Source organism: Podarcis bocagei, assembly GCF_964188305.1.
Source record: "Podarcis bocagei genome assembly, chromosome: 15".
Taxonomy (NCBI): domain Eukaryota; kingdom Metazoa; phylum Chordata; class Lepidosauria; order Squamata; family Lacertidae; genus Podarcis; species Podarcis bocagei.
Window position 1 is genome coordinate 2,663,568 of NC_138141.1, and position 23,406 is coordinate 2,686,973.

Consider the following 23,406-nt stretch of genomic DNA (forward strand, 5'->3'; position numbering starts at 1 on the left):
CATTCATCCTGTACTTTCATATATCTGTCTACTCAGACATCACATTACATCTCAGCATGTCTTTACATAGGTAGTCAAAAATATGCAAGGAAAGGTGATGTCAGAAACAGTCCAAGTTTAGGCAGCTGCGGAGAACAATGCCCACCCTATTTGTAATGCATTGCTCAGCATTCCAACTGCATAATACTGTCATAGATCTCGGGTACCAGAATCTGTTAGTGAATTGTAGAAATTAATAAACAATAGTATTTAGATAATATTTGGGATATGAAGGGAGAATACAAGCTACAGAACCGTGCCAGACAAGAAATTCCTGGGTTAGATTATGTAAACAGGCCTGGCCTGACTAACAAAGTGCAGAGCCATTGAGAAACAATGTGGAGCCAGATACTGGGCCATTAACAGCAATTGGCAATACAAAGAGGAGTGGACAGAGACAGGAGATTTCGGAGGTTGCCAAGTTAACTGGGGTGGGGAGGCATGATGCCACAGAAAAATGTGTCCTTTTGTGTTCTGAAGAGGGGGCTGAAGGGCAGAACCATCTTGGCACTGGCTGGAAGAAGCTGCCCTGAGACTGGGAGCCATGACCGACTGCTGCTTTGGACCCCAGCTTGCTGAAGCTAAGAGAGGGGCAATGCAAGACACTCTTGGGGCGTAACATTCTGCTCCCCCACCACTGAAGACTTTGGTGTAAATATGTGTAAAATAAACCATACTTCTTAAAGACACTAGCCTCCACTGTAACTCAATTTTCCCAAGAGAAATACAACCCTAGGTGAGCGCCTGGAACCCCCTGGAATCTTGCTACCACTGGCCCAGGGATTGAGTGTAGTGCACAACCTTCGTAACAATACAGTTTTTGCTCCAACACAAAGGATTTACAATCTCGCTTTCAAATAAACCCTCACACCATATAGAATATCAGGGCAATGAAGCCTTACTTCTTCTATAGTGGAACACGGCTTGCCGATTGGAAGGTCGCCGGTTCAAATCCCCACGACAGAGTGAGCTCCCATTGCTCTGTCCCAACTCCTGCCAACCTAGCAGTTCAAAAGTACGCCAGTGCAAGTAGATAAATAGGTACAGCTGTGGCGGGAAGGTAAATGACATTTCCGTGTGCTCTGGTTTCCATCGTACCAGGAACAGTTTAGTCCTGCTGGCCATATGACCCGGAAAGCTGACTGTGGACAAACGTCAGCTCCCTCGGCCTGAAAGCGAGATGAGCACTGCAACCCCATAGTCACCTTTGACTGGACTTAGCTGTCTGGGGTCTTTTACCTTTTTTACCTTTCCATAGTGTTACAATTTAATGTCAGTTAATGCAAAAGCAAACATACAATGGAACCCAACTGTCCACACATTGTCAGCGACAGACTTGTGAAAACCTTAAATGTACAGAAGAGTAATGTCTGCTCTGAAGAAGCTGCCACAAGCAAAATTATTTGAGATTGACTGCCAGTTGAGCAACAGCAGTCTGAGGACAGCATTCAAAAGCAAGAGAGGAGCAGCCAGATATGCACAGGTGCTGACTGTCAAATAGTGGATTGGTCTGCAATCTTCACAGGTGCAAGCTACCAGGTAAAGCATCTTTTGAAGATGATCCTTGACTTCCTTCTTAATAAGGAGACAACCTGGTTTTGCATGTGTATTAACCTCTTAATGTAAAACATTCATGCATTGCAACTACAAGTCTCAAGGTCTGTAATTAGGGCACAGAAGCCCCAGTTCAAAGTGAAATTCCAGACAGTTTTGCAACAAGAAGCCCCTGGGTGCCAGAAGCAGAATGCAGAAACATGATAGGAAGAAAGATGGCACAGCCAGAATGCAGTGAAGAAAAGCATGCAAAGGAGACATGCTCTTGTACATGGATTCCTCTTCGCTATGTGCAAAACAGTATTGAGAGTTGCAAATGCCCAACCAGGCACAAGTCAGCAATCTTAGGTACCAGAGACTCTAGGAGCAGAACCCAGATGCCTCTCCTCTGATTCCCTAAAGCAGGGGGAGAAGAGGGCTGTGCATTAGAAAACTGAGGAGGAGCCACAACACAGTGATTGAGAATTTATTTCCCATGCAGAATTTCCAGGTTCAATCCCTGGCATCTCCAATTAAAATGAGATCATACTGAAGGGTGTGAAAGAATTCTGTCTGAAATCTTGGGAGAGCTGCTGCCACTCAGACTAGACATTACTAGGTGAGATGGGCCAATCATCTGACTCAAATTAAAAATGGATAGCCACCCATGGCAGCTTGCCAGAGAAAAAGGACACCGGATTGTTGTACGCTTTGCCACCAACTCAGTCGGGTTAAGGGGGACACAAGAGGATTATGGAACTGGTCCTGTTAACTCTGACTTGGCTCATCAGTTTGAGCAAACTGTTGCTCTGGCATAGACTGAACTTACTATTGCTCACCCCCAGAGGCCTGCTAAAATCCAAACCACCACAATATGGGCAATTGTGCATGCAATGCTGCCAAGCCACAGACACATCACTCAAGAGCGGAGGGACCTGAAAGCAGGCACTCCTCACATCAGTTTCAATTATGTAGCAGTACTAATACATAACCAATAGGAGAGATCCTTGTGTACTGCTGTGGACTGTTGTTGCCTACATGCAAAGATCTCTAGATCAGCACTAGGGTCAGGTTGGCTTCAAGGCTTGCATTGCAATCAAAGGGACAAAAAACTTGCAAATGAAAGTGAAAACTGAAGATTATTTATTTTATTCTATTGAATTATGAAACAAGCAAAAAAGAACATAAATACAGTGGTACCTCGAGTTACAAATGCCTCAGGTTACAAACGCTTCAGGTTACAAACTCCGCTAACCTGGAAGAGTTACCTCGAGTTGAGAACTTTGCCCCAGGATGAGAACGGAAATTGTGTACCGCCAGCAGCAAGAGGCCCCATTAGCAAAAACACACCTCTAGTTAAGAACAGTTTCAGGTTAAGAATGGACTTCCGGAACGAATTAAGTTCGAAACTAGAGGTACCACTGTACAATTTGGGGATATAGATAAAAGAATAATTGTTTTCATTGTCATGCTGCAGAGGCACTCACCTAATATTAACAGTTAAAACAAGATCAGTAGAACAGCACAATTTTTATAAGCCAAAATGAAGTCCTAATTTCATGCATTGGTTCAGGCAAAGGTCACCTGCAGTATACTAAGTGATAAATTCCCAGCAAATGGCAAATAACTGTTCTGGGTGGATAGAGAAGAAGGCCAAAGGTTGCAATTAATCTAAAATTAAATTTAATATAGTATTAAGCATCTAATCAAATGAGTAGATGTTGCCACCTTGAATTGTAGAAATATAGTCACCATTCACGTCATGTCAGGAGCAAATGAGTCTAGCAATAAGTGGGAGGTATATTTGAAACTCGTCATTCTCCCAATATAAAGAACAATAATTTTCCTAGACATTAGACCTTCATATTCATCAAGATCAAGAGCTCTCCATTGGATCTCCTAACTAACTGTAGAAGAGAACATGTTTTCAATAGCTCTCAAACAGCCTTAGCTGAGCTTACATTGTATTGCTCCTTCATCCCATTTCAGCCTGAGATAACAAGAATCATAGAATCATAGAATCATAGAATCATAGAGTTGGAAGAGACCACAAGGGCCATCGAGTCCAACCCCCTGCCAAGCAGGAAACACCATCAGAGCACTCCTGACATATGGTTGTCAAGCCTCTGCTTAAAGACCTCCAAAGTAGGAGACTCCACCACACTCCTTGGCAGCAAATTCCACTGTCGAACAGCTCTTACTGTCAGGAAGTTCTTCCTCATGTTTAGGTGGAATCTTCTTTCTTGTAGTTTGGATCCATTGCTCCGTGTCCGCTTCTCTGGAGCAGCAGAAAACAACCTTTCTCCCTCCTCTATGTGACATCCTTTTATATATTTGAACATGGCTATCATATCACCCCTTAACCTCCTCTTCAAGGGTTCCTTCAAGGGTTCCTTCAAGGGTTCCTTCAATGCATAAGCTACTTCTGCAACCAAGAGTCAGTAAAATCAGTCTATCCTCCATCACATGGCTGATTTTCTTTACGCTATTCAATGGTCTGGCTCACACTTAACAGTATATTGGCATTTTAAAAAGGTAAAGGACCCCTGACAATTAAGTCCAGTTGCGAACAACTCTGGGGTTGCGGTGCTCATCTCGCTTTACTGGCCAAGGGAGCCGGCATTTGTTCGCAGACCGTTTTTCCGGGTCATGTGGCCAGCATGACTAAGCCGCTTCTGGAGAAACCAGAACAGCGCACAGAAACGCCATTTACCTTCCTGCTAGAGCGGTCGATACCTATTTATCTACTTGCACCATAATTCCCACTTAACAGTAAGCCAGAGTTAAACTTCAGCTTACCTCTCTATTTCCACTGGGATTCCAGTGTTTTATTCTTGCCTCAAAAACCAAAATAAAGCCAATTTAAAAACATTATTTAATTAATTAGAATCCATTTTCCAGATTCAAAATTCTGACATTTTATTATGGAATGGTGAAAAGCATGTTAATTTTAACAGAATTTCTGAAAATAATGAGCACCCAGAGTTCCCAAATAGGGCCTCAAGAAACCACTGAAAGTGTCTGTGGAAGCCATCAGTATTATAGGCCCTATTTAATGATCTATAGTGCCTCTGCAACCAAGCATGCAAGTTCTATCTTTTCACTGACAGCATAACCTATCATAACCAGACTGGGACCATGGATGGATATACCTGAATTCAGATTCTGTATTTACAGTTCCTAGTCTAGGTTTGCTATGAAATCAGAACTGGAGCTTAAAAGCACAGCACAAAAACAATACTACTCAACCTGTTAGAGAAAGACTATATCTGGCCTGACCAATCCAAAAATTACATATTTGCTGATCGATCATATGAGTATGTATTTTAGATCCCTAATCATTTGATTAGATCAGCCTTCTTCAACCTGGTACCTCCCATAAATTTGGGACTCCCAACCCCCCTCAGCTCCAGTCACCATGGCCAATGGTAAGGGGAAATGGGAGCTTTGGTCCACAACACCTTGGGGGGAGCTTGGTTGAGAAAGCTCAGGTGGTTTTGAAGGATGATTGGACACATAGATCTATTAGCAGTCAGAAACTATGATGGTTAAATGGAACTTACATAAACAGCCTTGAGGAGAAAGTCATTGGCTCTCTACATGTGCTTTAGGTCTTGGACTTCTATTAGGGAAATAACATACCAGAACTACATTTGGAATGTGAAATCCTTTGAAATGATTATCATAACATTAAAAAAAATGGAGTGTGGCCATCACACAGAATTAGATTATTTCCACTCTTCAAAGCTGCCCTGTTAAATAAAAACAGTTTTATCCAAGTGACCAGCACTAACACAATGAAGATTCCTGGCGTTGTTCCCCAGGTTGGCAGAAGAGGGAAAGCTAAATCACAAAGAGGCCCATCAGTTGGTTCTGCAGCAGCCTTGCTAGCAAGTTCAAGAAGAGTGAAGGATTTTAAAAAGGAAGTGTCTATTTAGGCTTCCTCAGAAAGCTACAGTGAGTCGGGAAAGTATTTGATCCCCTGCTAAATTTGCCCGTTTGCCCTCTGACGAAGAAATGACCAGTCCATAACTTTAACGGTAGGTTTATTGTAGCTGTGAGAGACAGAATAACAGGAAAACCCCCAGAAACCCAAAATACAAAAGTCGGGATTGATGTGAATTATGAGTGAAATAAGTATTTGATCCCCTATCAACCACCCAGATGTCAGGCTACCTGGTATCTTCACTGTATGTAACAAGCTGAGATTAGAAGCACCTGCTGTAAGGGAGAAGTCTCACCTGTAATCCCAGCTCGTTACAGTAGCTGTACAAAAGACACCTGTCGAAAGAAGCAATCAATCCAGCAGATTCCAAAGTAGCCACCATGACCAAGACCAAAGAGCTGTCCAAGGATGTCAGGGACAAGACTGTAGACCTGCACAAGGCTGGACTTGGCTACAAGACCATTGCCAAGCAGCTTGGTGAGAAGGTGACAACAGCTGGTGCAATAATTCGCAAATGGAAGAAACACAAAATAACTGTCAACCTCCCTCAGTCTGGGGCTCCATGCAAGATCTCATCTTGTGGCATTGCAATGATCAAGAGAACGGTGATGAAGAAGCTCAGAACTACATGGGGGGAATTTGTCAATGATCTCAGGGCAGCTGGGGACCATAGTCACCATGAAAACAGTTGGTAACACACTACGCCATGAAGGACTGAGATCTTGCAGAGCCCGCAAGGTCCCCTTGCTCAAGACAGCACATGTACAGGCCCATCTACAGTTTGCCAATGCACATCTGAGAACTGGGTGAAAGCGTTGTGGTCAGATGAGACCAAAATCGAGCTCTTTGGCATCAACTCAACTCGCCGTGTTTAGACGAGGAGGAATGCTGCCTACAACCCCAAGAACACCATCCCCACCGTCAAACATGGAGGGGGACATATAATGCTTTGGGGGTGTTTTTCTGCTAAGGGGACAGGAAACCTTCACCGCATTGAAGGGACGATGGACGGGACCATGTATCGTCGAATCTTGGGTGAGCACCTCCTTCCCTCAGCCAGGACATTGAAAATGGGTTGATGATGGGTATTCCAGCATGACAATGACCCAAAACACATGGCCAAGGCAGCAAAGGAGTGGCTCAAGAAGCAGCACATTAAGGTTCTGGAGCAGCCTAGCTAGTCTCCAGACTTTAATTCCACCGAAAATCTGTGGAGGGAGCTGAAGGTGTCAGGAGTGCGTGCAGCAGCCAGGCCCTGTGACTGGTAGGGCTTTGCAGGACTGGGGCTTTCCTAAGTTTGTTCTGAAGAGGCAAGGCATGGCCGCACAGGTGAGGCTGATTGGTAACTCACAGCACCTGGTGGCAAGAGCCGGGAAGAGATATAAGGTCAGCATTTCCCTTTGGCTCTTTGCCACAGCAACACGCTTCCTACCTTGCTGCGTTTGGCTTCTTGACTCCTTGCTTCCGGATCCTCGGACCATTGGCTTCCTGACTCCTGGCTTCCTGACTCCCGTTCCTGCTCCCACTCCTGGTCCCGACGTCCTCAGCCAGGACTTCGACAGCCCATAAACCGGACTGTGACAGAAGGTTCGAGTAGCTACACATCTGCCTCGAAATCTTACTGACTTGGAGAGGATCCGCAAAGAGGAGTGGGACAAAATACCTCCTGAGATGTGTGCAAACCTGGTGGCCACCTACAAGAAACGTCTGACCTCTGTAATTGCCAACAAGGCTTCTGCTACCAAGTACTAAGTCGTCTTTTGCAAAGGGATCAAATATTCCCCCCCCCCTACTATAGTGCCTTGCCATGCTGCAGAGTGATCTGGCAGTTCACATGAATTCCTTATCCATCTCTGGTAGATCAAGATGGAGGTGGGGAGAGAAACTTGTGGAAGGCAGGGAAGTCAAGGGCCAGAGGACTGAGGTGGCTGATTGTGGCCACACTCTGGAATCCACACCCCCACCTTTGCCTCACAGACTTCATCCTAATTTCTGCCACCATTGCCATGTCTCCAATTTGGTAATGGCCATTAGCTAATATAGCTTCAAAATGGTGTCTGACCCATTCTATATTAGTATGCCTACTGCCACCTATTAATCATGACGACTGAATGGGATCTTCATGTTCAGAGGCAGTATGCAACTGAGTACTAGGTGACAGCCCTCATGCCCTGTCTGTGGGCTTCCGACCAAGAGGTATCATGGTTCATCACTGTGTGAAGTTGGATGGTGCTTGCTGGATCTTTGGTGAACAAGTCCTCTTCTCCATCTGCCTTCAAGGTGCAACGGCTAAGGCAAAAAAGATACAGGCACTGGGGCTAGGCTTCAGCTTGGCCATTCCTCTCTTTTGCAAAGCCTTGCTCATCTCTTAAGCATGCTCTAGAACAGGCTTCCTCAACCTCGGCCCTCCAGATGTTTTGAGACTACAATTCCCAGCATCCTTGACCACTGGTCCTGCTAGCTAAGGATCATGGGAGTTGTAGGCCAAAAAACATCTGGGGGGGCGAGGTTGAGGAAGCCTGCTCTAGCATGACCAAGGAACATAGCTTTCATATATGCAAGTCATTCTATTGCACTTAAAAGTGTTTCTCATTCCTACAGCTATGTAGTTGTATCAGAATTATTTCCAGATGAGAACCAAAGGCTGAGAATGAAAAATTTGCTCAAGGCCACCCTGGTGATTCCACAGCTGAAGTGATATTTAGAGCCAAGGCGCTTATTCTACTTAGTAAGATAGCACTACATAGTCCCAATATGGCTCAGGAAACCATCTGGAGAGCTGTGTGTGATCCACCCCTTTCCTACAACAGCCTGAAACCTTCTGAGATTGCAGGCGAGTCTTGTAAACATGTGAGGCTGTTTGTTCACCTTTGGAAAACCCCATCAGTTCATAAGGAGTCCAAGAAGGAAGGAAAAGTTTTAACCCCTGCCTGTACAGGTGCACCAAGTGGAAACATAAGACACAATTGGAAAACATACACCCTTTCACTCTGGGTTTATTGCTGCGGTATTACACGGTGTCCATGGAAACTGCATGAACCATCCCACCAAACTCCCATTCCTTATATAGGAACTCATAGCAACCATTCCAAACAGAACACAAGAGGAAAAATTATTCAAATAGATCACAAACAGCTTATGCTGACAGAGTTGCCATTCCAAATTCTCCACTTAACTTCACACTTATGCAACTTGGGGCAGGGGGTGGGGGAGAGATTCAACCGAAACATTAAAATCAGGCCACATCGCAAACTGGCAATGGACATTGTGGGACCTGCAACAGAATATGGCAGTGTGGAGTGTCCCTGCTCAGGGTTCCAGCCAGCAATCAATACCCTCCTCAAGGATACACCATCCCAACCCCCAACCCCCAATATTCTGTTCGCTCACAGCAGTCATTCCGTATTCCATGCCCAATGAATGTACCAGTTCTACTCAGCAAGCCTTGGTGCTCCAAGCCCGATTCTTTCCTCTTAAGCAAGGATGGGGCTATTTGGGCTGCATAAGGACCCACATTTGGAGAATGAGTGTGTTCCTTGGATACAGGATACTGGGGAGCAAAGGGGGAATAAACCCTAGAGCTTAGTCCACCTTCTTTATGAAACTGGTGGGAAGAAAGGGGGACAGGCAACTTTATATTGGCACAATTCCCAAGAAAATTATGGTGCACATAGTGCCACCATGGCTCTTCATATGCAGAAAGACAGGACCTGGTAGGACATGGTGCAGTGGAGAGAGGGAAAGGGAGACAACAGGGGAGAGAAGGAGAAGAAACAAGAACTAGAAATGAATTTGACTAAATACTACTCCATATATTTAGGCACTGTTTCAGTTGGCGATAGAGAGAGGCTAAAGAGGTTAAGATAAAAGTTTAACAGTGAAAGTAGATTTTGAGCTGGGGCTTCCACAATTACATATGCGTATTTAAAGCTCATGACTCCCCCCAAAGAATCCTGGGAACTGTAGTTTGTCAAGGGTGTTGGAAATGATAGCAGTTCCTAGGATTCTTTGCAGGACATGTATTGCTGGAGTCTTATGAGAAAAAGAAAACAGTGGGCAGCTCAGAGTGGTAAATATGTAGGAGTGATGGTCAACCTGAAACACATATAAGACAGGAGAGCTACAAGCTAAGGGGTCAAAACCATGGAGAACTTTCAAGGTACTATTGTGATAAGCCAGTGCTGAATGCAGAAGTGACAGGAAAATGTGTTGTGAAAAACACCTTCTATATTTATAGGTGGAAGGACTGGGTTTTAATCCTGCTTTCAGGTAATTTACTGAACACACTTTGTGCGAAGTTCTTTGAGACAGAGACCATTTCTCTTGCAATGCACACATACAAGCATCTTATCTGTGCTTTGTGAATAAGTAGCCAAGTCAGAGTCTCCAAACCATTGAAAGACAATAATTAAGAGAAAAAACCTAATGATATTTTATGCGCCCATCAAAAGAAAATTACTCACTCTGGGCATGTGGACGAGCAAAATCCTGCAAGGCTGTTTTAGTGACTACAATACAAAAATAACCATGTTAAAGAAGGCTTGTGCAACATGGTTGGTGCTCAACAGTGTAATAACATTGTTTGTAGTTGCCTGTTTGGAAATAAGTCAGCATAATGATGACCACATCAGGGAAACTGAGATTTGGCTGAATAAAGTTTGAGAGTCCTATGTCTTTTACTCACCTTCACAGCCCCAACCAAGCCTGACATCAGCACCCAGCATGAAGAGTAAACTTCTAGAGCGCCCTGCAAAAGCCACTCCCCTTTTTATGGCTCAGCACTGTACAGAAAAATGTTGGGCCATGCAGGCAGCAATCTCCTTTACCTACATGCCTCTGGAACTCACCCCAACACATGCATCAGAGGCTGGGTCCAGAGGCCCTGGGAGAGAAGGACGTTGGCAGCAACAGCCACAGATACCTGACTCGGTACCTTTTTTTTACACCCCTGAGCTAAGTACCAGGTTACTGGACTTGTGCTGCTTTCAGCATTGCTGCCTGTTCCCACCCACATGCTGGTAAGCTTTGGGGGCCACTATGGAGGTGCTGGTGGGTTACCAGAGGGCACCACACCAAGGGTTTCATCATTTTTGGCACCATCCTGTAAGACTGTGCATGATGGAACTGGCATGACATCTCACTTCCATGACCTGCTTCTAAGTGGCTAGAAATTAAAATGTGCTGAACACAATTGTATTTCTACATGCAACTGCCTAGTATCTCATGCCAGGATGGAGAATATGTGGCCTTCAATCATCCCTGATCACAAGGCTATGCTGCTTGGGAGTGAAGGGAGTTGGAGTCCAACATCATCTAGAGGGCTACCGGTTCCCCTGCCCTGGCCTAGTCCAACTAGAAATGTAGTGCAATCCCATGCAGGTTTATTCAGAGATATACCGTATTTTTCGCCCCATAGGGCGCACCGGCCCATAAGATGCACCTCATTTTTTTTGGGGGGGGGGGGGAAATAAAGGGGAAAAATTATTTTCCCCCCCCCCCAAGGCGCGAGGCTGGGGCGGGGGAAGCCCGTGCTTCCCCTGACCCCAGCCCCCAGAACCGGCTGCTGTCCGCAAGCTGTGGGAGCCCTCTCGTGGCTTGCGCAGAGCTACCCGAAGCCCTGGCGCGACTGCTCAGCGCACCGGGGCTTCGGGGTGCAGGCAGCCCTGCGCAAGCCGTGGGAGCCCAGCGGGAACTCCCACAGGCTCCCACGGCTTGCGGATAGTTTCCTGAAGCCTACATTCACCCCATAGGATGCACACACATTTCCCCTTCATTTTTGGAGGGGAAAAAGTGCGTCCTATAGGGCGAAAAATACGGTACTTCACTAAGTTGAGACTTGCTTAGGGTCTCTCAATTTCAACTGCACCTCTCAAAATCACAGCAGTAAACAAAGCAGACCTGAACAATAAATCGAAGCAAAATGGAGTTCCAGCTGTTATCCTCCTGAGATACTTGTCCTGAAGGGGTTCAACAAACTTGGTTTGCTTTCCTGGGCAGAACTTCTATACGTATAGGAGCAGCCACTGCAAATGCTTTTCATGAAGGTTCAATCTCTAAGGTAAAGGTAAAGGTACCCCTGCTCGTACGGGCCAGTCTTGACAGACTCTAGGGTTGTGCGCTCATCTCACTCTAGAGGCCGGGAGCCAGCGCTGTCCGCAGACACTTCCGGGTCACGTGGCCAGCGTGACGAAGCTGCTCTGGCAAACCGGCACCAGAGCAGCACACAGAAACGCCGTTTACCTTCCCGCTATAAAGAGGTACCTACCGTATTTTTCGCTCTATAACACGCACCCGACCATAACACGCACATACCGTATTTTTTGCACCATAACACTCACTTTTTTCCTCCTAGAAAATAAGGGGAAATGTCTGTGCGTGTTATGGAGCGAATGCCTGCAGGTGGCGGGGGGGGATCTGCTGCAGTCGTGAGCAGAGGATCCATGGTTCCCCTTCCTTCCCTCCTCTGTGGTTACAAAGCATGGATCCACATGGATCCTCAGGATTTTTGCATTGGGCTACTCCAAACTCACTGTCAGATCACATGTCTGTGGCCACAGCATGAACCACAAAAATCATATATCCACTATTTCGTTTAGAATATTTTTTTCCTTGTTTTCCTCCTCTAAAAACTACGTGTGTGTTATGGTCTGGTGCGTGTTATAGAGCGAAAAATACGGTAGTTTTTAGAGGAGGAAAACAAGAAAAAAAATGTTCTAAATGAAACAGTGGATGTATGATTTTTGTGGTTCATGCTGTGGCCACAGACATGTGATCTGATGGTGAGTTTGGAGTAGCCCAATGCAAAAATCCTGAGGATCCATGTGGATCCATGCTTTGTAACCACGTTTTTGCATCACTGCGACCCTAGGCAACAGTGGGTGCGTGATTTTTTTGGTGCAGGCTGTAGCCATGGACATGCTAAGTTATCTGATGGTAAATTTGGGGTGACCCAGTGCAAAGATCCTGTGGATCCATGCTTTGTAACCACGTTTTTGCACCATTGCAGCCCCAGGCAACAGTGGGTGCGTGATTTTTTTGGTACAGACTGTAGCCATGGACATGTAATGTGATCTGATGGTGAATTTGGGGTGACCCAATGCAAAAATCCTGAGGATCCATGTGGATCTGTGCTTTGTCACCACATTTTAAATGGGGAGGGAAGGAAAGCAAAAAGCAAAAAAAGATTCTGATTTACCAGCCGCGTGTAGAAAGTATAGATTAAGATATTTGATATACAGCATATAAATCCAGAGATTTCCATGTCTCACTCTGCAATCCAGCCTGCTGTTACTTACGAGCAGGGAAGCAGGGTTTCTCTTCCAAACAAGCATACTGTCTCCCTCCAGCAGTACATTGCTTGGAGAAGCTGTAATTTGGAGGGGGCCTGGGGGCAGGGCTCTCTGCTTTTGGAAAAGAAATGAGAAACCTACCATTGTAAAGCAAAAGTCGTTCCCCCCCCACCACCACCCAAGCCAGCCCTCTCTCTCTCTCTCCCACCTGCATGCTTTTCGGCTGCCTGCGAGTCCCTAGAGCACGGAGAGGAGGAAGGGGTGGGCTGGAGCCTGCACGCAGTGTGACTAGGGACGATTAGAAGGAAGGACGCGATCCTTTCCTTAACCCTCTGCTTGCCAGGAGGGCAGGGGATTCCCTGCTCTTTGTTGAGTTTGAGCAAACGCAGCAACAGAAGCAGGCGGGCAGTAAGACCCTGAGGCAGAATGCAGGAAAGCTTCTGCCTTCCCTCTTCCCTCCGCCCGCCCGCCCGATCTTATTTTTCCCTATTTTGCCCCTGCGCTCCGGCGAGTGAGCTCCAGGGACCACACATTCGCTCAATAACACGCACAGACATTTCACCTTACTTTTTAGGACAAAAAATCTGCGTGTTATAGAGCGAAATTTACGGTATTTATCTACTTGCACTTAAGGGTGCTTTCAAACTGCTAGGTGGGCAGGAGCTGGGACCGAACGATGGGAGCTCACCCCGCCGCGGGGATTCGAACCGCCAACCATGCGACCGGCAAGTCCTAGGCACTGAGGCTTTACCCACAGCGCCACCCACGTCCCCTTTAATCTCTAGCAGACGCAATCAACATGAGCTTGGGGTGCTGAAGTAGGGAAGCATCACCTGAGCTCCTGAAGAACAGTAGGCTAGACAAGACAAATAGACTAACTCAGTTGCCTGGTTCACCTGTAACACAAATCCATTATTTCTTTAGCTTAACTGTGGTTTGTTTGAACATCTGAACCTACCCCAGCCAACCAACTATGGTGCATTTGTGGTCAACACACTAGAATATAAACCATGGTTTGAAGTTGACTTATGAACTCAGCTTGTCTTTAACCATGCCTTCTCGTTACAGCCAAACCCACAATATGGACTTAATCCCAGTTTGTTTTAGCACCCACCACAGAGGCATAAGAAAATAGCAGTTAGAAAACAAAACCAACATTATACAGATAAAGCCACGGTTCCTCTGCTGATCTGTGAAGCTGACAAACCATGGCTTAGCATTATGTGCAAATGCAGCAGGCTTAAAGCAGATTCGAAGCAATCTCTATATACAGATTTCTTTGAAAACCCTATTTGTATAAAAGAAGAAAAGAAACCAACTTAGATCAAAACAAGTTCAGGGCTTCTAGAAGCCATTGTTAAATGAGCTCACTTTTTAAATAAAAATTGCTCCTAATCTTGAAATGAATGCCAAGCACTCAAGCCAGTTAATATAAGAATTTGCCAGCTGGTCTCTCATATAAAAACCTAGTCAAAGCTACATAACATGAAAGCCAATTACTGATTAATGAAGTGAGTGAACACGGCCCTTGTAATTCTGCTACATTCCCAGTGTGCACTTCAGGCTTTTGTTCTCTTGAGTAAACACAGCAGCCAGTGTGGCAGCACAAAAATCATGATCGCAAGGCTTAAAATCTCCTCTAGTCTCCTTTTTTTCTTTTTGCTAATTCCTGCTGCCTCTTTGAAGAAGAAAAAAGCTTTCTATTTTGCCCACTAGAACTAGAAAACTGCCAGTTAATCCAGGTTGAACATTTGCTTTCAAAACCCAATTGAACTTGGCTTTATACTTTGATAACTAGGGAAACTGAAATTGCTTTGCGTTGTGATTACACACTTGTAAAGCAAGTGACTGTAATCGCAATGACAGAAGTCACTTATGCTTCTGGTGGGGAGAGAAACCCATGCAGTAGAAATGATAATATTTCCTATGGCTTCCCAGAGCATTGTAGTGCTTCATGTTTAACCTGCAATTGATACCCCAAGTTACTCAAAAGAGATCACATTCAGAATGCTATTCTGAGTCCACTTACTTGGAAACAGGTTCTCTTGAAATCAACAAAACTATCATCCACTGAGAAGTGCTTATGGCGAAAGACTACAAAAGGTTGAAGAGCAAGGGACGAGGGAGACAAACCATGCAGAAGACAAGACCCTTTCACCCACCTGCCAGAGATCAGCATTTGAAATGTGTGGACACAGATGACTTGGCTACTGTACTCCAAGCTCTGGTAACTTCCAGAATGGATTACTACAATGCATCCTGTATGGGGCTTCCCTTGAAGATGATTCAGAAACCTCAATTGCTCCAAATTTGCAGCAGCTAAAATACTGGCTGGGGTTCCATTTAGACCTCATATAACCCCTGGTTTAAAACAGCTGCATGGGTTGCCAGTTCATTTCTAGGCCCATTGGTGTTTAAAGCCCTAAAGAACTCAGGCCCCAAATACCTGAAAGACTAACCTACTTCCATAGAGACCCTCCCAGGTGTTGAGATCAGCAGAGGGGGCCCTCTTGGCAGTTCCTCCACCCTCAGAGACCAGGGGTGGGTGTTGCCCCAGGAGAGGGCATTCTCTGTGGTGGCCTCTAAGCCCGTCCGGGGCTTCTGCCACCTTCATTACACAGCATTTGGAGGATGATGAACATGTTACTTGAGGTGTATATTTTTAGGCGCCACCTTATTTTTATGATTGTACGTTGTTTCAAACTGTTTTTAAGGTTGTGCTCAATGTTATAATCTATCCTGGGACCTTAGAGTGAAGGGCAGGCAATAAATAAATAAATAATCCAGACCATAATAAATCCATTCAATAAAAATGTAATAAAATTGAGAGATCATTTCTTCTGTATGCACAAAGCAACAATCACCAACATTCAAACAAAGCTTTCGATCCTTCAAGAAAGCATGACAAGTCACAGGCTAGAGGTCAACATCTGGTAGGTCAAGTTACTAATTTTACAGAAAGCCAAAAGCCCATCCTTAGCACACATCCTAAGGTGGGTTGCCAGCAACACCTGTTCTAGGTTGCCCCACCATCATTATTTCCTCCAAATGTCTCTTTCGCCTCCAGTTGCAACTGGTAAAAAGGTAAAGGGACTCCTGACCACTAGGTCCAGTCGTGACCGACGCTGGGGTTGTGGCGCTCATCACGCTTTATTGGCCGAGGGAGCCGGCATACAGCTTCCGGGTCATGTGGCCAGCATGACCAAGCCACTTCTGGCGAACCAGAGCAGCGCACGGAAACGGCGTTTACCTTCCCGCCGGAGCGGTACCTATTTATCTACTTGCACTTTGATGTGCTTTCCAACTGCTAGGTGGGCAGGAGCAGGTACTGAGCAACGGGAGCCCACTCCATCGCGGGGATTCAAACTGTTGACCTTCTGATCGGCAAGTCCTAGGCTCTATGGTTTAACCCACAGCACCACCTGAGTCCCTCTGGAAAGTCGGCCAATTTTTCTCAAGGGGGCAGACTTGTTCCTGGGCCTCTGATTATTGACCTCCACTGCAGAGGGTTGAGCTGTCTAACAAACAGGAAACTGAAGGATTTCAAATAATATTAATCCTCCGTAATATTGAGTTACTGAAAACCTGGATCTTCTGTTCACATCCTAATACAAGACTTCTGTTCTTAGCCTACGAATCTGCAGAAACTGCTATGCAAGTGTTTGCTCTTAAGATGCAGGTTGACACCACAAATGTCAACTCAAGGCAGCAATTTTGCATTGATAATACCTTCTAGACACATCACCAAATCAAGTAATGTAGATTTTGGGATGTTTGTTTTCCAGACTGGCACACATCAGTATAAAATCCTGACAACAAAGCACAACGTGGCTTTCACATGGGTTGAAATTAAAAGGCTACTTTAGAGCCATTTCACCCCCTGCAAGTGTTTTCCTCCAAATTACACTCAAGAGGGAGCCAGAGCCAATTGCTTCTTGACTAGTGTGCCTAAGAACATAAGACCTCTGCTGGAACAGGCCTAAGGTAGAATTGCCATATTTCAAACAATGAAAATCAGGACAGGAAAGTTGTTGCGCTTTTTGTGTGTGGCAAATTCACCCCCCCCCCCCAAAAAAGTTTGGGGGCTATTTAAGGAAAATCACCAAAAACAGAGCCGACATGGGCTGCCACACGTCCGGCTTTCCTGCCAGGACACTGCTCCCGACTGCAGTATTCCAGATATGTCTGGAAAATTCCAGCCCATCCATTTCCACATTCAGTTTGCACAGTGGCTAAAGAGCTGCCTAGGGGGAGACCACCAGCCGGACCTGAGTATCACAGCCCTCTCTCCACTTACCATTCCCAGCAAATAGTATTCAGAGGCAAATTTTCTCCCTTCACGGCTAGTAGTTATGTATGATCTGACAATGGTATGATGAATGCTCACATATATGTTTTAGGAGTATACTTTAAAATGTAATGACTGAAGAGGGCCCCTCAGTGTCATAGCCTGATGTAACACAAGGAGTGGAGTATTCTTGTGAATTGTGGGACAGTGGTATCGTTATGTCCTGAAAAGATTCTGAGGGCAGAATAAAATTCACATATGCCAATTTATAGGTATAGCTACAAATGTACCGTAACTTTCAGAGGGAAAACTGCCTTATAAGCAACATATGAAAAGTTTTTAGAGGGGAGGGGGGAGGAGCAGGAGACCAGGGCCTGCCATAAAGACCCACTGCTGGGACCCTCTGGGCCACCCCTAATGATGCCCCTGTTGCGGGACTATTTTCATGTTACACTTTCCACTGAGCGCTACCACAAGCAGAAGCAAGTCTAGAAAACATGAATATTCTCAGAATAGGGGTAACTTCCTTTTTTTGTTTTGTTTTGTTTTCTTGTTCCTGTATCTTCAGAAGGAGATCTGATTCTGAGCGCTTCTTTTTTTTTAAGTACAGTATGTATAAAGAAGACTAGAGAAAAGTTCCAAAGCTTCCATATCCTACAGAAGTTCACTGCAACCCTTACACAAGTTTGCCTTTGGATCACAACAAAGAAATAGCTATGAACTCAAGAGTGGAGAACTGGACAAATTTTGTTTGTCTCAAAGTCAAGTCCTGCTATTAAGATGTCTTCTGCAAAATGGAAACATACACAGACCTTCTTTGAGTGCCAATGTGATATAAGTGAGCAACACTTTTTTTGGAGGAAAGGTGATCTAGGTGGAGGAAAGATCAGAACCTCACACCAGTTACACCCATCTTCTAATTGCAATCAAGTGCTATTGTAGTCATTAATTAAATGTTCAAAACACCCATGTGAGGCAATTCTCAGTCCTCATTCTACAAATGAGTTCACTGAGCAGCAGATAGCCTAGAGAAGAAGCAAGGCTGGGGCAGATTTGGGAACACAGCAAGACACCGACACACTTGACTTTGGAGGAAGTTGCTTTACATCAAGTCAGATTATTGGTCCATCTAGCTCAGAACTGTCAACACTGACTAGGAGTGGCTCTGCAGGGTTTCCCAGTCCTCTCTGGAAATGCCAGGGATTGAACTTGGGATCTTTTGCATGGAAAGCAGATGATCTACCACTGAGCTACAGTCCATCCCCAAGAGAAGACACTTTGCAAAAATGAAGGGATTGGTAAAAGGGAAGTTGAAAAGCAGAGCCAGGAAGGTAAAATCTTTCCAGAATTCCTGTGAACTGTTCAAAACCATAATAATAGAAGTCAGGAAACAATACATACCATGTATCAGAAAAGGTACTGCCAGAACTAAGAGGATGCCAGCATGGTTAATGAGCAGAGTGAAGGAAGCTGTTATAGAGGCAAGAAGGCTCCCTTAAGAAAATGGAAATCTTATCCAAATGAGAATGAAAAGGAACACATATATTTTCCAAAAAAACATTGCAAGTAGACAACAAGGGATGCAAAAAATAATTTGAGAAGCACACTGCTTCTCACAAGCAGTGAGAAAAAAATCACAAAGACAAACAACAAAAAATTTCCTCAGGTATGTTAGAAGCAGAAAACCAGCTGAGGACTGGGCTGGACCTTTGGATGGCAAGGGAGTCAAAGGTGTGCTGAAAGAAGAAAAGGAGATTGCAAAGAAGCTGATTGATTTTTTTCTTTTTCATCTGTCTTCACAGCAGAAGTTGTAGGGTAGATCCTGTGCCTAAATTAGCTTTCTCAGAATGGAAGTCTAAAGCAGTGTTTCCCAACCGGTGTTCCGCGGCACACTAGTGTGCCGCGAGACGTTGCCTGGTGTGCCGTGGGAGGGAGGCGGGCGAGTCGGGCGGCGAGAGGCGGGGCGGCGGCGGCGAGGAGAGGCCGCCCAGCGCGGGGCTCTCGCCGTCTGCCTGCCTGGCTGCCTGCGTGGCGCTGACGTCACGGGGCTGTAACGTGCCCCACATAGGCACACGGGGGCGGCGAGCGAGCTCCCTCCCACATCCCATCGCCGCTCGCTTCGGCCAGCCTACTGGGCTGTCGCAGGCGGAAGGCCTGCGCATGCGCGAGGTTTCCGCGCCTTCGGGATTCCCTTCACGCCTTCCTCCTCCCGGGTCCTTGAGAGCGCGGGAAGCGGCAGCGCGAGACCGGCGTTGAGCCTGGTAGGTATTGCGCTTGCCAAGGCAGTCATTTGGGAAATGAAAACTTGCAAAGCAAGCAACCAGTTCAATCTGAAGTACGTGTATGCTTAATATCCTGTATCTGAAACCTGTTCTGCCCCCTCCCCCACACTTGGTGCCATTTTCATCTACACATGCAGCAGAGTAAGTTGACCCAGAATAGTACCAATTCAGATGGCAGATGGGAGAATGACAGTGCTGAATGCTTTCCCATGTAGAACAGTCCCTGCAAATAAAAACCTAGCATATTTGGAAGAGGGATGCTAGCCTAACCATTACCTTCTATGCTGTTACTATTTTTTTATTTTTTTTTACATAAGTAAAAAGTGACCTTTCCCCATCTGGCATGATACAAGCCCATTCTTACAACTCAGAATTTTTTCGACTATTTCAGCTACATATGTAGAATATGCCTTCATTGATTCCTATTAAAGAGAGTTACTTTATATATAGTCAATATAGGCACAGAGTTAATTTTTTAAACATTTTCTAATGGTGGTGTGCCTCGAGATTTTTTTCATGAAACAAGTGTGCCTTGCCCAAAAAAGGTTGGGAAACACTGGTCTAAAGAACTGAGACAAACAGTAGTGACAAGAGATGAAGTTCTAGGTCTTACTGTCAAATCAGAAACTGACAAATTATTGAGTCTGGATAGCTTCCACCCAAGTCTTCTTAAAAAAGCTCAAATGGGAAATTTCTGATCTTATAACAAAAATATGCAACACGTCCCTAAGATCCGTCTCCCTACTTGAGGACTGGAGAGTGGGCAAAGTAACACCAATTTTTAAACAAGGCTCTAGAGAGGATCCAGGAAATTACAGACCAGTTTGCTTAATGTTTTCTTTTCTGGGAAAACTAGTGGAAATCCTTGTTAAAGATAGTACTACCTGGGATAGAAGAAAAAGTCTTGCTGAAGCAGAACCAGCATGGCTGCTCTAAAGGTAGGTCCTGTGTTCCTTAACTTTTAAGAGTTTGGGGTTTCTTAAAGTGACAGCGAGCATATAAACAGAGGTGACCTAGTTAATACTGCGTACCTCAAGCAAAGACTTTTGACTAAGCTTGGCAGTCATAAGATAAGAGAAGTACCTCAGAAGCTAGTTAAGGAACAAGAAGCAGAGAGCAGGAACAAACGGACAAGTCTCCCAACAGAGGGATGTAGAAAGGAGAGCGTCCCAAGGGTCGGTATTGGTACCTGCATTTCTTAACTTATTCATAAATAATCTATAGAGTAAGGGATGAGCAGTGAGGCCACCTTAAAGAAAAAGGGGTTGTGAAGAGCTCCGAAAGAATCTCTCCACACTGGTCGAATAGGCAGTAAAATGGAAAATGCTGTTCAATGTAAGCAAGTGTGAAGTAATGCAGTCATAGTTACCGGTAATAGCTAAATGAAGATGTTAGCCCATGTGCAGCAGCTGTGAAAAGAGTGAATTCCATGTTTGGGATCATTAGAAAAGTAACTGGGGAAAAACCAACCCTGACATTATACAAATCTATGGTGTGACCACATTTGGAATACTGTGCACAGTTCTGGTTACCTCACCTCAAAAAGGATATTGCAGAACTGGGAAAGATATAAAAAACCACAACTAAAATGATCAAGGGGCTAGAGCGAAATCCCTAGGAGGAAAGGTTACCACACTGGGGGCTTTTTAGATTAGAAAAAAGGCAAGTAAAAGCATAGAGATGTATAAGATTATGCCTTGGGTGGAGAAAGCAGACATGGAGTTCTTATCCTGTCTCATAATACTAGAAGTCAAGGCCATTCAAGGAAGATGTTGGAAGATTCTGGCAGTAAAGGAAGTACTTTACTATTATTTATTACATTTGTATACCACGCTTCATTGGTAAATCTCAGGGCACTTCACAGCATAAAAATTTAATATAAAAACGCAATACATAATAAAACAAGTACCCAAACGAAATGAAACAACCCCCTCCCCCTTTCACACAGTGCACTGTTAACCTATGGAACTTGCTCCCAAGAGACAGCCATGGCCACCAAGATGTTCAGCTTCAAGCAGGCATTCGACCAGTTCATGGAGGATAAGGCTATCAATGGCTGCCCAGCATGACTTTCTGCCTCCCGAGGCCAGGGGCTGGGAATCACAAGCGAGGAGGGTGCTGTTGTGCTCAACTCCTGCCTGCCGGCTTCTGGCTGGCCTCGGGGAGAGCAGAGGGATGGACTAGGTGGGTCTTTGATCTGATCCAGTGAGGCACTTCTTATGTCCTCTTTATCTCAATTCGTTTGGTGGACCCTAAGACTTAAAAGTATTAAATGGCAGGTCAGCACTGGCTGAGGAGGGGCCACTGCTGGAGAAAAGGCAGCACGCGCAAACTGAATTAAGCAGTGTGGCAGATCCTCTGCACAAAGAAAACACTCAGAATTGAATGGTAGAAACAAAGTTCATTCACTTTTTATGCAGGGCTCCCAGAAAACAAAGTGATACAAAAGCAAGGCATATTTTACACTGACATTTGGAAGTAGGGTGGGAGCCCCTCAACAACAGACCTGTCCTCCCCAGACATGCATGTTTTAACTGCCTTGTTCACTTCAGAGTTGGCTGCAGTCTTAATGAATGAGTCTGACCTCCCACAGCCTAGTCTGCGCGTCATCGAGACCCTTTTCTCCCTCTGAAGACGTATGGCATTCCGGCGCTCCGTGAATAACCCAATTCATTCAAGAAGCGGCAGCACGAACTCACCCTGGCCTTCTCGGCATGAATTAGCAACTATTACAGTCAATGTGGTCTCTGCCAGCTATTGACAAACTGAACTGAGGGTGATTGTTTGCTTTTACACACAGACAAACCTCTAGAGTTTGATTCCTCTGGCATTCACATTTAAAAATGAGGCCACCATATGCACAAGAACTGCCGCTGCCGCAATTTGCTGCTGGAGAGAAAGGCAGGAGCTACAAATTTCTGAAAAAGGAACCATCTTGACAATGCCCCCTTTTTCTCAATGAAATAAATGTTCTGAAATTCTACAGCACCCCCAACCCTTCCCTGCAACGCAGTATTTAAGAATGTTGCCACTATGTACGCAAAGGCCCAAGAGACTCAAGGTCACCACTAGTTCTCTACCTGATCATGAGGTTGCCTTAGGCAAAGTCATAATCTTGGTGCACCTAACCAAGTCTTGTTTATCTGGAACTTTATGCATACAATGTATGTTCCTTACCAATGAGCTACGGACCTCTTCTAATCCAGAGCAACCAGCATGGGAGTGAAACCTGCAGCCATGGCTTTCACCTTGAGCCTACTCTGCTTTTGCCATGTTCTCAGATGCATCTTTCACAGGGCTTTGAAAAGAGACTCAATAAGCTATGTTCAGGAGAGCTTTTGGCAGGAAGTGAAAGCAGCACGCAAAACCAGAAATGCCCCACCTGACTTCTTCCCAGAAGCAGTTTACAGTGGTTTCACCACAAGCTCCAAAAGGGCCCACAGTGAGAGATGGATTTATGAAGCTTTTCTACTGCTTAATATAAAAATGTTGCAACATTCAACAAAAGTTCCTAAAAACAAGATTTAAAACAAAATGCAACTGTGTTATCACAAACCAAACTGAGTACAAAGCAAACAAGAAAATTAAAAGCTTGATAAAAATGTAAGTAAATATGTTTGGTGTTCAAAGGTCATTACTGTCTCAGCCTGAGCCAATTTAAAGAGTCAGGGAAGCCAATTTTAGTTTGCAGCCCAATAATCCTAAATGCTCTTGATACGCATAAGCTTTGTCCTGCATTGTACCTGCTAAAGGAAGCATATGATCATAGAATCATAGAGTTGGAAGAGACCACAAGGGCCATCGAGTCCAACCCCCTGCCAAGCAGGAAACACCATCAGAGCACTCCTGACATATGGTTGTCAAGCCTCTGCTTAAAGACCTCCAAAGTAGGAGACTCCACCACACTCCTTGGCAGCAAATTCCACTGTCGAACAGCTCTTACTGTCAGGAAGTTCTTCCTAATGTTTAGGTGGAATCTTCTTTCTTGTAGTTTGGATCCATTGCTCCGTGTCCGCTTCTCTGGAGCAG

At 45.1% G+C, this 23,406-nt stretch overlaps 1 protein-coding gene and 1 long non-coding RNA gene across 6 annotated transcripts in view; one reads left to right on the forward strand and one right to left on the reverse strand.

The window, feature by feature from the left end:
* Window positions 1–23,406, reverse strand: part of BIN3 (bridging integrator 3) — a 148,147-nt gene that overhangs the window by 101,247 nt on the left and 23,494 nt on the right. The window lies entirely within an intron of this gene.
* On the forward strand, window positions 19,943–22,896 carry LOC308574006. Its single transcript, XR_014002296.1, has 2 exons — window positions 19,943–20,315; window positions 21,930–22,896. It is a non-coding gene; the product is annotated as an uncharacterized lncRNA (long non-coding RNA).